We start from the raw sequence: 16,423 nt of genomic DNA on the forward strand, positions 1-16,423 counted from the left end.
CAATTTTTTTTTTTTTTACAAATATATTGAAATGAAAATCTGACAGCATGAGTTGAGTTACGTAAACCCTCACCATGTCGGGAGATGTAAACCTAGGGATATATGTATGCAGCACTTTGAATGTTGGGACACCAGCAGACCCAATCATATGCACACACACCTTAAAATTACAGAGAAAAATGTAAGTATGGTCATAAACCTTTATATAATGAGCTACATATTTAATTACAGGTTGAATGTAAAATTACGCCTAAATATAAAAATAATAAGATTTACCTTAAAATTACAGAGAAAAACGTTAGAATGTTAGTATGGACACAAACGAACTACATATTTAATTACAGATAATTACTGTAATTTTACATAAAATTGTATGTACTTTTTCTTTTAAAAAAAAAGAGAAATAAATGTATTTTGTCATTATTGTCAAAATACTTAAAATAACAGGCAGGTTGTTAATTTACAGATTTTTATACTATTTTTAAAAAACAGAAAACTACTGTAAAAATGTAATCATTTACCATAAAATTACGATTTATTCTTACAGTGTAGATATTAATAAAACATGAGATTACGAGAACCGTTACATGTGAAAAGAGGCGAAAAGGCATATAACAGCCTGGATTGTGTTAAAAGACATTTCGTAGAGCAGGAAATAAAAAGGTTGAGGAGTTTTGTGGAAGCCAAGCACAGCGTATCACCCATGGAACACCGCTGTCACTGTGAACTGTGCTGATGGCAGCTTCGTTTTATGGGGGAGGCTCGAAAGAGTCGACACAACAGTGAATTAAGACAAATGTAGGCAAAAATCTTGAGAGGAAACCTGCATCAGACTGCCAAAGACTTTAGATCGATACACCATCCTAACAGCACCGTGACCGCAAACACTGAGGAGATATAAACGCTGGAATAACTTCAGAGCGAGAGCATGAAAGCTCTGCAGAGGCAGACTCCAAAGCTCCAACTAAAATCTGTTTGAATCTGTTTACTGAAATGACCTGCAACAGGCCGTTCACAGACGATTCCCAGTTTGACTGAGCCGAACCAAATCTGTGAGGAAGGCAGAGAAAACTGCAAAATCTGTAAGTGCTCAAGGGACAGATGCATCCGCTTTGACTCTAAATGAGATTTGCTGCCAAAGGCGCTTTCTGTGTGCAAAGTGTGGGATTGAATATATTGTCAAGGCTGATATGTCGGTTTTCTTCCCCTACATACAGTGCACATGTAACGTTACAGTGCCTTGTCAGACTGTGTGTTTGCCTTAAACCTACACATGGGAACACAAGGAAGTTGCGGCAGTTTATTTTGTTGGGAGCAAGGAGTTTTGAATAGCTAAGATTTTATTTATCAACACCATTGTAATTCTGCTTATCAGCCTGATTCTTTATTGATCCCTAATATTTTCTGTGTGGAAAAAGGTAGGCCTACATGGCTTTAATATCTCTAAGTCTGAGCACAGAGTAGAATTGAGGCATGCTTGTGACTCAGATGTGTAAAAGCTCCACTGTTGCATGTTTTCCTAGTCAAAGTAAACCTGCTTAGCCTGCCTGTGTAGAGTTTATGTTGTTATCACAATATTTACCCTCGGTAACAGACATGCTGCTCAGCTGGGAAGCAGTGGCAACGACTGTCAAACGTATGGCACTCCTAAAATTTAAGCCCTTGTTGCACAGAAAGATGTTTCAGCATATTGCCAGTGTTTCCACCCGTACTTGAAATGATCATTTTACAGACATTACAAGCAGCATTGTTGTCCTCCTTCTTTGTGAGATGAAGTCATGCTCCTCTCCGCCATGAATCCTTGTTCTTGCAAGTTTCTAACAGCGTAGACGCATGAGTTTAATTTCACTGTTCCAATAGATCAGACAGTTTGAAACTGCTTCTCTATTCCCATCCCTACTAGGGGCAATTCTTACATCACCTTAAATAAGCTCACAGTACTTGGTTGTGAATCCTAAGTGGTAATTTGTCTCTGTGTGATGAAGGAACCGTTGAATTACTTAAACATATGTGATTATAAAACTTTTAAATAGACATTCAAGAATTCAAAAAACTTCCAGCACACACTAGAGCATAGGACTGACAGAAGGTTTATCATCAAAAGTTAAAAACAGAAGGGGCGAACAACGCGTGTTGTAATATAAGAAATTTCTCAAAAAAAAGTCTCATTTAGACCATGTGGCTCTAAAGAGTTAAGGGTATATATCCAATAGGTCTCTCTCTTCAATAGTTGGTTAATGATGTTACCACCTCTATTGCGATTAATTCTCTCAATACCTATAAATCTATATATATATCTATCTATATAGATATATATATATATATATATATATATGTGTGTATATATNTATGTACTTGCCCTTTTAATATATGAGCTTGTAAATTTGGACTTGTATCTCATAGATTGATTGATTGTCGGGCTGTCAGGCTGTCATTCACCTTGTCTATTTAAGCGCACACCTGATGACAACTGTCATTCACCTTGTCTATTTAAGCGCACACCTGATGACAATTGAGCGAATCTGATGAAGCAACATGTGAAACGCGTTGTTCGCCCCTTCTGTTTTTAACTTTTGATAATAAACCTTCTGTCAATCCTATGCTCTAGTGTGCGCTGGAAGTTTTTTGAATTTTTGACTGTGATTTATCCTGCACCAGCTGGCACCTAGAAGAAGCACTTAGTTGCTGTGCACGGGACTTACAGACTTTTTTTAAATAGGCATGTTTGTTCATTCTCATATGTAGCAGTAATTACTAAATACAAATAGCAAGATATGAGATGATGCAGCCAAGCAAATAAGACAACAATAAGGTCAAAACATGAAGTCATTACAAACCTAATGTAGCATATTAAATTAATTTCAGTAGAACTGTCTGTGAATTAATTCCACCAGATGAAAATGTACTGTAACAAGCCGTGAAAACAGGGTATGTGTAATACTTGTACAGATTTGTAATATTGAGTCATGCGTGCAAGTATGTTAAAAGTTTAAGTTGTTTTACAAGTTCAGATATTAAATAGGAGCAGTCAAGTTTGTTAGGTGTTACCAAACCATTTGTCATATACAATGAAATGTGTGAACAGTCTTTGAGATAAAGACGAGATTGAAAAGTAAATCAAGTTAGTTTGATAAGCACAAACTGAAAATAATCAGCTTTTAAGCAGGACTGGGCAGTCACAAATTATGTTTCTTATATTGCACTGATTATTAATTTTTTTTTGAGAACGTAGCAAGTATAAGCCATGCTTTACATAACATTACATTCATTTGGCAGATGCTTTTCTCCATAGTGACGTACGATAAGTGCACCCAAACCATTGAGAATTTTAAACATCCCGAGTTTCTGCTGAAAAATGTGATTCTGTACATCAGAAAACATCATCAACACCTCGAGGCGCACACAGATGCAACAGCTGATAGCACTTCTGCACTGCCTCATCATGGCAGAGCACAGGATGAACATAGAGCCGTGTTATCAGCCTCCTCATCATTAGAAGCACCCAATTTTCCACAGCATGTGTACTATCAAAATTAACTCTGAAATGGGATAAGGAGCATAATCCAGGCACACCCACGGAAGTGTCGACGTCCTCGATGAATTGGGTCATATTCTCTGAATCGGTTGAAACGTATCAATGGACAGTAAGGCGGATGTCAAGCAGACGTGATTATGTAACTCGGAGTGCTGCAGGTGCTGTCTGAGGTGTTTGTTTGCAGTAAGGAGGAGGAGGCATGACAGCTGGGAGCCTGTCGTGTCGGGTCAACCAAATAGGCATAAATGTACTTCTTGAATCCTGATAGTGATGTAATGTTATTTGGATGATTGTATTAACTTTTTTTTTTTCCCGCTAGAAATAAACATACTAAGATAAAATTGGTGGAAGAACTGTATACATTTTGAAAAATAATTATGTGGGAGTGATGTAAGGGCAATTTAGATGCATAATGTTGAATCAATAACCTGAAGGTCGCTGTGTGCAAAGGTGTAAGTATTACCTAGAATATTATGAAGCATCCTCAAGGACAGTAGCCAATATGTGTATAAACAATTTAGTATCACTAATTGATATACTGGAACATAGAAAAAGAACCTGTCAATACAGGTGTACATCCATCCGTGGCCCCGGAATCACCTTTACTTTTCATACAAATATTAATGTATGAATATCACATAATGACTACTTGCAGGTTCAAGGAAAGGTTTCAGAAATGCATCTGCTTCTGCAGATCTTTTTGCACTCTGCCTCCTGTTGTTCTCAACTCTATTAGACTCCAAACTGCATGGCAGTCTAAACTCAAATGGAAATAGTGGTTGTCACTCAGGGTTGCCACTCTTTTGTAATGATACATTTCAAGGACTTTTCAAGCAGCTTTCTAGGACAAATTATTTCCAACTTAAAGGCACTTAGTGATGTCCTATTCCAAGCACTTACAAGTACTTTCCAGACCCCCAGCAGCCGTGCTTACTGTCTATTTTTCTATATGTGTTTATGTAGGGTTTTTTTTAACCACTTTGAGTTGATTTTTAGTTGATTATACTTCTACTACTTTCTACATACTCAGTCAAATAAAACATGCTTTAAATAGAACAAACAAAAGCACCATTGTCAACACAACAAACCTTGTAAATTTCTTTTATTATAATTTGCAATGGGGGCACTGACGTCTTTAGAGAAGACCATTTGAAAGCATGTAGTGGTTTGCTGATTCTGCCCACATCAGTACAGAGTCAACAGTCAACACCAGCGTTACCACACCCTTGTTGTCTTTCATACATCACTGGGCATCATGCAAATAAGAGCTGAGTGACACCAAAACGACTGCTTTCCACAGGGATCACAATGCAGCCTTGTTGCAAGCACTGGAGACAGGTATTCTTAGTATAGGGGGTGCGCAATGTATAGAAGAGGAAATGTACCGTGCATGCCAGTCTAGGCCCTTATATACCGTAAACTACAGAAAATAAAAGCCTTGAAAAAACAAGCCTAATTTTGTGTCATTACATCTGACCTTTTGTATATGAAAAAATAAAAACATACCATATGAAAGCGTTAATGCGTTCTGAAATCATGTATGCAGTGCAGTGTGACTGAAGTATACAGCCTAGTGTCCCTCTGCGGAGGGCTGTTATGAAAGCGGGTGAAGCCTCTGGCAACAGGAAGTCACAGGTGTGATGGAGGAAGACAGGGCCATAAATGACACACCACGCTGCCCAAACCGATTACCACTGACGGGAGGGTGTGTTTACGTACGAAACACACGTAGGAAACACACAGAAGGCAGAGAGTAGATGGAGGAAGGAAGGAAGGAAGGAAGGAAGGAAGGGAGGGCATCAAGAAAGACAGAAGGAAGCAAAGAATGAAAAAAAGAAATGAGGAAAAAAGGCCAGAAGGAAACAAAGTATAAAGAAAAGAGGAATTCAAGAATAAACTATTTAAAAAATAAGGATGAAAAGGAATTTAATATGGAAAGAAGGATGTAAGAAGAAAGGGAGCAAGGAAGGAAAGAAAGAAGGAAGTAAAGGGATGAATGAGCTGTGGAAAGAAGGATGTAAGGAACAAAAGGAAGGAAAAAAGGGAGGGCAATAGTATGAAAAATAAATAAGGAAGAAAGGCCAAAAGTTGTGAAGGTATAAAGAAAGGAGGAATTAGAGAACAAGTAAAGAAAGATTGAAGGAGGAAGAAAAGAAAGAAGGAAGTAAAGGAAGGAATGAAGTGTGAAAAGAAGGATGTAGGGACAGTAGGAAATAAAGACGTAAACTAAGTAGGGGAGAATGAAAAAGGAAGGAAGAAAAGAGAAAAGAATAACGTATAAATGAAGGAGAAAAAAAAGATGAAATTAAGACAGTAAGGAAAGACGAAAGAAAAAGGGTAGTAAGTATGGAAAGAAGGATGTGAGGAAAGAAGGAAAGAAATAAGGAAGTAAAAGAAGGAATGAAGTGTGAAAAGAAGGATCTAAGGAAAGAAAGAATGAAGGAATAAAAGGAAAGGAATTAAGTATAGAAAGAAGGGTGTAAGGAAGGAATGGAACAGAAGGAAGAAAGAAGAGATTGAAGCAAAGAAAGTAAAGGAATGAATGAAGTATGGAAATAAGGATGTAGGGACAGAAGGAAGTAAAGATACAAAGTAGGAAAGAATGAAAAGAAGGAAGAAAAGAAGAAAGGAATAAAGTATAAATAACGGAAAGAAAGGATGACATTAAGAAAGTAAGGAAAGAGGGAAGAAAAGAGGTAATTAAGTACAGAAAGAAGGATGTGAGGAAAGATGGTAAGAAATTAGAAGGAAGGAATAAAGTATGGACAAAAAGGCGTAAGGAATAAAGGAAGAGATGAAAGAAAGAAGGATGTACAGAAGGGAGGATGGAAAGAAAGACAGAAGGCAATAAGTAAGAAAGGACAGGCTGAATGTACGTAACAAAAGAAATAAGGATGGAAACTGCGCGCTAAGCATCATAGTGTGTATTAAAGAAAAAAGCGCAAAGGTCCAGATGCTTTCCGAATATTCCGGTTTCACTTGTTCTATTTTTAGCATTGTCCTTACGTCTGTTTCAGGTTTTACATAACCCCTACTTCCGATAAAGTAAGCAAACACCCACTCACTCTCAGCCATGCAGTAAAGCCATATGGGACTTCAGCTCTCATTAGCCCAAGACAGCGTGAAACAAGTCGGCTGAAAGGCATCAGGGATAACCATCATTCACCCCTGGAAGTGGCTGCTCACTCTACAGCCCTTCAATATGTTCCCCAGCCCTATACCGTACATGCATTAAATGTGTGAATATATAAGCCTGATGAAAAAACACATATAGAGAAAACAAAATGCAAATTAGTAAGTGGGAAGGTGTTTAATAATTCAAGTGAGACTGTCCTCCAAAATACAACCACATAGGTTAGTACAATCAGCTGTTTACAACCCGTATACTGTAGAATGGTACAGGAATGAGTCCTAAAACCTGGAAATGTGGCATTTTAGCACTCCTGGTTCCCTCGTCTCAAAGTCAGTGGGTTTTCGGTTGGATGCCTGAGATAAGATCTGTGGTTAACACAAGCTTAAGAGACGTTTATATGTTGTATGACATAAAATACTTCAGTAAATACCTCACTTGTAAATTTTGAAGCCTTTACTTGGCTTAAAAACAGCAAATGGCTAAATTAAACTACAGAATGTCATCAAGTTGAACGGCTTTACAGCCTCGTTGTTGCGTCAAATAGAATTCATGCGACTGTGGTGTAGTACGTTTATAGATGGACCTGCGCTTGTATAGCCCCTTTTTGTTATCTGACCACTCAAAGTCCTTTTTACACTACAAGTCATATTCACCGTTCACACACCCATTCATACACTGGTGGCCGAGGCTACCATACAAGGTACAACTCAGTTTTTTAACACAACAATTTGGGGTTCAGTATCTTGCTCAAGGATACTTCGACATGCAGACTGGAGGAGCTGGGTATCGAGCCGCTGATCTTCAAATTAGTGGACCACCCGCTCTACCTCTGAGCCATAGCTACCCACCTCTACAGCCTAACGTTAGCTTTATACTTCTGGCCTCTTGCATTTACACGTCAGAAAATCATAAATGAGGTGTTCATTTGCGGAGATTATCTTGCTGAAGGTGTAAACTTTTGTTTTCCACAGAGCATATTTTCTGCAATAATTCAAAACTCAATGGTAAAATCCCATTGGCTTTTTATTAAGGGGACCAGGGCGATGTTAACTCTGGTGTTGGCCTCTATACAGGGGCGAAAATCCCATTTCATAGTTGGGGGGGACAATAAGCAGTAAAATTTTAGAGAATAATTCTGGGGGGGACAAGGGAAAAAAGTTGTAGCCTGTCTTTTATACAGCATCTTTTACCGCAATTTGACACTTTAATCTTCTCTCTATCTCTCCAACAGGCAGAGTGAATGTCTATACTTATGAGAAATGGCTTAACAACTAAACATTTCCTGCAATTAAACTGGTAAACTGGTTTATAAACAGTGTGCTGTGAGATCTGCCGCTGCGCACCTCACAACCGTGCGTAATAGTCGTGCGTAATGACCGCTCCGACTGCAAGTCTTTCATGTTTGTCTCACTGACAGGTGGAGAGCCTACAGACAGGTACCCATTAGCTACGCTCCGTCACAACCGTGCGTAATAGTCGCGCGTAATGATCGCTCCTCGTCCGTTAAACTGCACATCCTTCATGTTTGTCTCACTGTCAGGTGGAGAGCCTACAGACAGGTACCCATAGCTACGAGCTGCTCCGCCACTGACTGCTCTTGTCCTGTCCTCTCCCTCTTCTTTCTCTCCTGTCCTCTCTATCACTAAACTCTGAGCTTAATCATTAGCTTTTAGCTTAGCAGCACTCGTAATTGAGTAGGCTTTTGAACAATGCAGGAGAAATGTTGCTGACAGTTTATATTATCAGCCTGGGCCTGGGGCTTGTTGTAACAGTAAATGGGATGTGTTTTTACAACATGTGTAGCCTAAGTTAAACTGTGTCTGTGTGAGTGAACATCTTACCCTGTGATGCGCAATGTGGGCAGCGGTTCCAGCCACATGCTGCTACTGCTGCCAAGCAGCCCCGCCCATTGGAAAGAGTGTGGGATATACCACTACTAGGAATGGGAGGGGGGGACTAAATCTTTTAAGATTTAAATAGCACATTATTGCACGATTATAATGAGCACTGCTTACATTGTGCTTTTAATAAATACTACTGCATTGTTCAAAAATTATTAATTGTGTCTCAAATTATTCTGGGGGGGGCAGCTTTACTGAAGGGGGAGTCATGTCCCCCCCGGGATTTCCGCCCCTGCCTCTATACATTACAATAAATGGAAACCCTGCAGCACTCTATGCTTATTATTAATCGTCTACCTCTAGTGGCTGTAGGGATAATGACGGGAGCAAAGGAGGAAGTTGGGTGATGTAGTATAAAGAGCGACAGGGAAGCAGTCGGGGTGGACGGGTCAGCCAAACAAACACAGAACTTTAACCCAGGAGATCACTGTCCATGTCCCTTGTGAAACAGAATGTCACAATCAGTTTTTTAACTATGTAACGTATAGGGTATGTCACATGACACACGTCAAGTTACATTACATTAGTAACAAACATGCTTATTTTATCCCAAACCATGACATGTGTTCTAAACTTTACTAAGCAGTTTTGTTGCCTAAACCCAAAACGTTGTTGACAGGCAGATACCAGATACCCCCTCATTTAGATATGACACCTCTAGGGGTGCTATTTTAGGAAACACTCACTCCTATGTATTAGAAGTACAGGAACAAATGACTCGTGGTTGTTTGGGTTGGAGGAGTTGTTGATTAAGCATATATAATGTTTTAATATTGTGTTTTTAGTGAAGAATTTATTATCAGTTTGAATGTACATGACAGCTTGATGATACATTTTTAAACTTGAAAACTTTCTAATCGTGCCTCTCGCTGGAAAGCTGATTATTTCAAGAGCAATAGCTGTTGTGATATTATACCAACTTCCTCAAACACAGTAAAACCTCTGTGTTAAATATTACAGAGCAGCCTCTCTGTCTGAGGACAGGCTGCAGTGACAGGACCACTCAAGTTAAGTGCAATAGTGAGTTTATTGAGGAGCCTGTGGATGAACCGTGCAGGTGGGTGTATTTATAGAGGGCAGCATCAGAGCAGACTCCAGGTAGACCTGACACCAGACCAGCAGTCTGTAACCTCATCTGAGGCTTGGTCTACTGGGCAGGTGGCCTCACTTGGGCCATGCTGTGAATAATCTAGCTGACATATCTGCGAGGGTTGGGACTGAACTAGATGGACGGCTGCCGATGGAGCTGGTGTTTTTTGGACTCTCAAAGGAGCTTCTGCTTTTTTCTAAAAGATAGAAACTTTCAGTGAGGACAAAGGGACAAAGTTTGCCTGATATCAGATAGAATTGTCAGCTTGTTACACTCTGTTTCCATCTTCAGTCCGCTCCAACCGATTCCTGTGGGAGAGGAGGAATTGATTTTCTATAACCAGTCACTAAAAACCAATGTATCAGCCAGAGGAGATATGTAATCCCTCCAGCATGTCCTGGGTCTGCCCCAGGGCCTCCTACCAGTGGGATGTGACCAGAATATCTCTAGCAGGAGGCACCCAGGCGGCATCCAGACCAGATGCCTGAACCACCGCAACTGACCCCTTTCGATACGAAGGAGCAGCAGCTCTACTCTGAGCTCCTTCCGGATGTCTGAGCTCCTCACCCTATCTCTAAGGCTGAGCCCACCTACCCTTCCGAGGACACTCATTTCGGCTGCTTGTATCTGCGACCTCATCTTTTGGTCACTACACAGAGCTCATGACCATAGGTGAGGGTTGGGACGTAGATGGACCAGTAAATCGAAAGCTTCGCCTTCAAGCTCAGCTCCCTCTTCACTACAACGGTCCAGCGCAGTGCCCGCATCACTGTAGAAGCCGCACCAAACCGCCGATCCATCTCACGCTCCATTCTACCCACACTCGTTAGCAGGCCCTAAGATACTTGACAATGGGCTTCATGCCTGTGGTGCTGATTGGCTAATCGAGTCCCCTTGCAGCACTTGCTTGTTTTATTTTAACCAAGACATCGTTGTTTTGTGTCAAAATGCCAGACAAATTCGTTAACTCAAACTAAGTGGAACTCGTTCTTACTAAACAAAGTTTTGCTCTCTTCCCAGTAAATGACCAAAACGGAATTAAACAAATTTTCTATATCATTAAGATTTTATTCTTCCAGGCTGACGTGTCCAATTTTAAACATTGGGTGATAAAATATTAGATCTGAGCTAGTTGCATAAACTCTTAAGCCTGGAAATCCAGACCCAAATCTAGAAAGATTTAGGGTCTGGCTATGAGTAATGCAAATGACCCAACTCGAGGGGCAGCACCAAGCATGCATTTGAAATATCACTGCACGCAATTGGATAACACTACGACTAATCAGAACAATACACGGGGTGATGTATCCAGAGCTTAGCTACCAGCGGAGCTAACTGGTAGATTAGACTCTTGCCGTATCCAGTCAGCAAAACAGCAAAAACGTACTTCTTGCAAAGGAAAGATTCGAGCACCGTCTTCTCTTCCTCTTTTAGAGAAAAAGCCAAGTCTAACTCGTTCATTGTAGTGGCCAAAGCCGTTTCAAACAACTGGTGTTCATCCGTAGCCATCTTGCAATGTTTACTGATTCCGGACTCGATCGTCACAGTGTTGTCGTCATCTGTTTAGCTTGCCTCTGGCCCGCCTATATCAGATACACCAATGTGATTGGTGCAGCTCGGCTACAAGGGCATGGGTAATGAGCATCATTACTGATTGCCAGAGTGACTTGCTGAGCAAATTCAAATTGTGCTCTCGCGAGAACTCTGGATTTCCAGGGTATAAACTCTTTGCTTCTTAGACAGATTACGTACAACATAAATCTTCCTTTCCATGTTCATATTTCATCATTCTGAAAGTATGCAGGCTTTGGTTTTGTTTGTATGTCATTTCCATTATTAAAAATACCTCAGCATGCCCATAGTTGTAAAACAAAGTACACATTATCTCTTGACCAAGAACATGTCCCTCTAGTCATCCCTCACACTTTGCTTCAGTCGTCAGAGGAAGAGCTACATTTTCCAGCTGTAGCACAGGGATGAAGCAAATAAGGAAATCAAAGTATTCCCAGTTGCTCAGTATCATCTTACACATTATTTTGACTCTTGTGAACCTGGAGTGGACGTGGCTTGTCGTTGCCCCTGTGGAGGAAAAAAAAAACAGCATCGCTCCCAAACCCGCCCCTCCCTATCATCCCTCTCAGCCATCTCTGCCTTTGCCCTTTCCTCTGTCGAGCCAAAAACAGACACCAGCCACAGGTGGTCTCTGCGCTTTATCGGTTCTGACACACATCTCTTGCCTTAAGAGCTTAGAGAGACAATTAAAAATTCATTAGGACAATGAAACAAGAGAGGATAAAAAAGAAATAGGACAGACAACAATACATAACCTTGCTGGGGCTCCAAAGTGCTCTGACCTATCGTCTACAATGTCTCTTGCTGGCGGCACTGTTGTGCATGTGTGTCTGTGTGGTTGTGTTGTGGTGTAACTATAGAGATACAGAGTCTAATATAGAAAACAAGGCTGCCCTGCTGTTACCCTGAAAATCACACGACAGAGGGACATTTATTCATGCGTTTTGTTGTTTGGAGCCCTGAAATTCACCTCTGCCGCCAACTATTTCTAATTAATTTTTATGTTCCTCGAGGTCTGGTCCCTTGAAGACTGAGGCAGAGCTGCAGCACACTATCCCCAGACATTTGACCATATTTAAATGATTCTGACTAACAAATAACCATCGCCCTGCTTCTTTGTTTACTTGCAAATTAGTCTTTACTGTTTGTCTATAGCTCATTTAGGCTATAAGGGACTGAATTTGCATTTTCCTTGTTGAATCCTTCACACACCACACAACACATTTTAATAAGATTCAAACAAATGTATTCAAGCTGCTGCTACACATGACATCATATTAACTGCCATTTTACGCACATTGTTACGGTCACAGTCTGTTCCCTGAGTATGAAAAGTAGACTCTGAAGCGGCAGTGTGAGTGAGTGAGTTAACTGGGTGGAGGCACATGTTTTATGCCCTGCTCATGAAATTACAGAATAGCGCTGCCATATGATCCCTGTAAAAGTTATCCTTATCCTACAGTTCCTTTGAGTGATAAGTGTTGTTGTAAATCAAATCATTTTGACAGCAGAGGCATGGCTGAAGCTGATGTGGAACTTTCTGTTAAAGCCAATGTCTGGGCGGTATGTCTTCACTGACAGAAGAACAATTAATTGGCAGCACTCATTCAAAGACATATTGATGAAACACATCACAGCTCATCTTTACATGCCACGGTGTGTTCAAATTTGTCTGTAGTTCAACGCTACATCATATGTTTCCTAGCTCTGATTCGTTGTAGCCTATCCAATTGCGTCCAGAGGCGTTTTGATCTACGCCTGTTGAAAACGCCCCTTGGAAATTAAAAACATATTCAGAGGTTCCAGGCCAAAGACTGTATATAAAGATACAAAACACGTCTCCACTGGTTCCCACTGTACAAAAATTAACCCAGAATATCCTGTATACTGCCACTGCCAACTTGGCACCACTGTTGATGTCATTTTGGACCTTGAGTTTGAGCAGTTGTGATCGCCACGGTAATGAGTTCCGTCGACCAGTTATGAGCACCATTAATTGCAAGCACACTAATTGGCCGCACAGCTGTCATAACATCAAACTGTACTTTCTAAAGCATCAAGTAACCAATTAAAACCAAACTTATCAGAAACATGAACACTTGAGCGTACATCAGCGTAATAAGATCTACCTAAAATGACAGAGACTATCTTAAAGGAAAATGTATTATTTATAAACATACTTAATATGTATGTACTTGAATACACCCACGGCCACTTTATTAGGTACACCTTGCTAGTACCAGGTTGGACCCCCTTTTGCCTTAAGAACACCTTGATTCTTCTTGGCATAGATTTAATAAGGTGCTGGAAACATTCGTCAGAGATTTTGGTCCATATTGACATGATAGCATCACACAGTTGCTGCAGAACTGTCGGCTGCACATCTATAATGCAAATCTACCATTCCACCACATCCCAAACGTGCTCTATTGGATTGAAATCTGGTGACCGTGGAGGCCATCAGAGTACAGTGAACTCATCGGCATGCTCATCAACAAGGCATCTTCACCCAGAGAACTGCTGCTCACTGGATATTTTCTCTTTTTGGGACCATCCTCTGTAAACCCTAGAGATGGTTGTGCATGAAAATCCCAGTAGATCAGCAGCTTCTGAAATACCTGTCTGGCACCAACACACATGCCACATTTGAAGTAACTTAAATCACCTTTCTTCCTCATTCTGGTGCTCAGTTTGAACTTCAGCTGGTCGTCTTGACCATGTCTACATGCCTAAATGCATTAACTTCCTGCCACGATTGGCTGATTAGCTATTTGTGTTGACAAGCTGTTGACCAGGTGTACCTAATAAAGAGACAGGTGGATGGAGGGGGTGGGCTTTATGATCTATACTGCAAGCAGCCACCAGGGGGCGAGACTATTATACAGTTTGTGTTTCAGACTCATTTGCATTCACGATTTGATCTGGCGATGTCAGGCAAGTACCTTTTACTGACCTACTGGTTATACTGGAGATGATGGTGTGAGTATGAACCCGACCATTCACAGCTTAGGAAGTGATAAGAAGGACTTTGAGGTGGATTCAATGACGAGTGAGTGTTAAGATATAATGAATGGTGCAATATGGGAAATTAGACCTGGTGGCATGTATGACAGATGGATGATGCATGAGAAAGAACCATATGGCAGGCAGACAAATAATAAAACTTCAAACTACATATATATATATATATATATATATATATATATATATATATATATATAGCCATTTAATTAAGTTTTTTAGAAATGGGAAATAGGCACGAGTGAAGCAACTTGACAAACACAACAGTAGATGTTTCCTCATCTTTGTAATTTTAATGGCTGCCTTGGTGAGACTAATGCAGCTTTATAGCATGTCAAGCTGTTACACAGTGACACAATGTTAATAAAAAAAAAAAAAAACTTCAAAGAGATTTTGATGCTTTAACACAAATCCCCAAACTTGTATGTGGTCAGTTTACATTATCTTAGAAAGCTGCCATGTCCCTGCAGCAAATGTTCCATCTTATGTGAGTACTACAACTACTACAACAGAGGCTGTGTATGAGAGCATGTGGACAGTGTTGTCAGTAAGTAGCCTCTAAAGATGTAACACCAGAATGAAAGAATATGATTCATAGGAATGTTAATGGATGGATATAATGAAATGATTCATGAGTGGGTCTGCACTCAAAATACGAATCAGGCAGATGAATATGCAGTAATTAATGATATGGCATATAAGTGGGACTTCAGCTTATTGGTCACATAACGCCTTATGAGGATCCATGATTTATTCCTTCTCTTTCATGGCCTCTGTCCGTCTCTCATGCTCTCTTTCTGACGATCATGTCTTTCTCACTCCTGGTCTTGGTCACATGAGCAGTGTCAGATCATTTATTTCACGCTGGGACCGGAGGTGGAGAACGCTTTTACCACATCGCTGACGACATTAGCAGTCAGCCTCTCACCTCCTTCACCTCGCTCTCTAATGTCTTTTCAAATTACAAGATGACTCTCTAACAGAATAACTTGTAAAATACAAACACTTTTCCTCATCTCTGCAAACACATACAGACATGCTCCTTAAATTAGAATTCGGGTCACTGGGTTTCATGATCCTCTCTTTTGTGTCTATAGGCCATAAGATGGGGTAGGCAGCTTCCTGGAAAAGACAGAATTTGCCCTCCTCCTGCAGCTCTACCCTCCCCAGATGAGCACGAGTGTAAGCATACCCTTCATATTGTAATCTATATGAGCGCTAGTCATTCATGTGAGTCATCCCGATTGTGATTGTGATCCCGATGCTGTTATATAGAGTTCTACGAGAATTGCCATCCTGGTTTCTTTGTAAACTTGTGAGCCTGTAAAGCCATTTGAGATGACATACTGTGATATGAGGCTCTAGCTAATGTCACATTCATGAATTTGAATTACCTGCAGCAGAGAGCCTTTGGCTACGGTTAGCATAACGCTAAACTATCAGCAACTTTCTCTCTCTATTTCTGAAATATTTTGCTGATATTGACACGTGTTTTGTTTGGTTTATTGACTGTCCATTTGAGAAGTCTGTCCGTCCTTTTTGGTTGCTTTGCAGCGTAGGCAGTTGTTGCCAATGCTGGATTGGCCACTTTCTCTGCAGGATTCTTCACCACTGAATCAGGTTTTCACCATCTGGAGGAATGTGCACTGTAGAACAGCCAGTAGAAACACCTTTTCTCTGAAATAACCCATTACTCTTCAAAGTCTCCTGTCACAGGTTAGATTTTCTAAAGCCTGAAAACAGAGCCAAGAGGTGGTGCAGATGTCCAGTGTTCTCTCAGACCACTTGAATTACAATATGCTGAAGGTACCATGCCATTGTTGCAAGGTGCCAAAATTCCATTGCCCCATTGGCCTTTATCCCATTGCTTCAAACCCCTTTTTCTGAAAGTAAACACTCCTTGCAGTTAATTTCAGTTTCCCAGCAGTGTTTGAGCCTCTGATCGCAGCTGTTTATACCAACCCTTCGTGCCATTTCCCTGTGGCGTTTGAGCCATCAAACCTGAGTGTTTTCACTGACCTGTCTGTTCTTCTCCAGTGAATTTTGTGCTACTGAATGTGGGCGTTTTAAGTCAAAACATGATCTTTTCTTGACCATAACCAACTGGTTTTTGTGCCTAAACCTGACCACACATTCACCACATTGTTGAAAAACGTGAAGTTTCAATGCAT

This window comes from Epinephelus moara, chromosome 1 (genome assembly GCF_006386435.1).
Source record: "Epinephelus moara isolate mb chromosome 1, YSFRI_EMoa_1.0, whole genome shotgun sequence".
Classification (NCBI taxonomy): Eukaryota; Metazoa; Chordata; class Actinopteri; order Perciformes; family Serranidae; genus Epinephelus; species Epinephelus moara.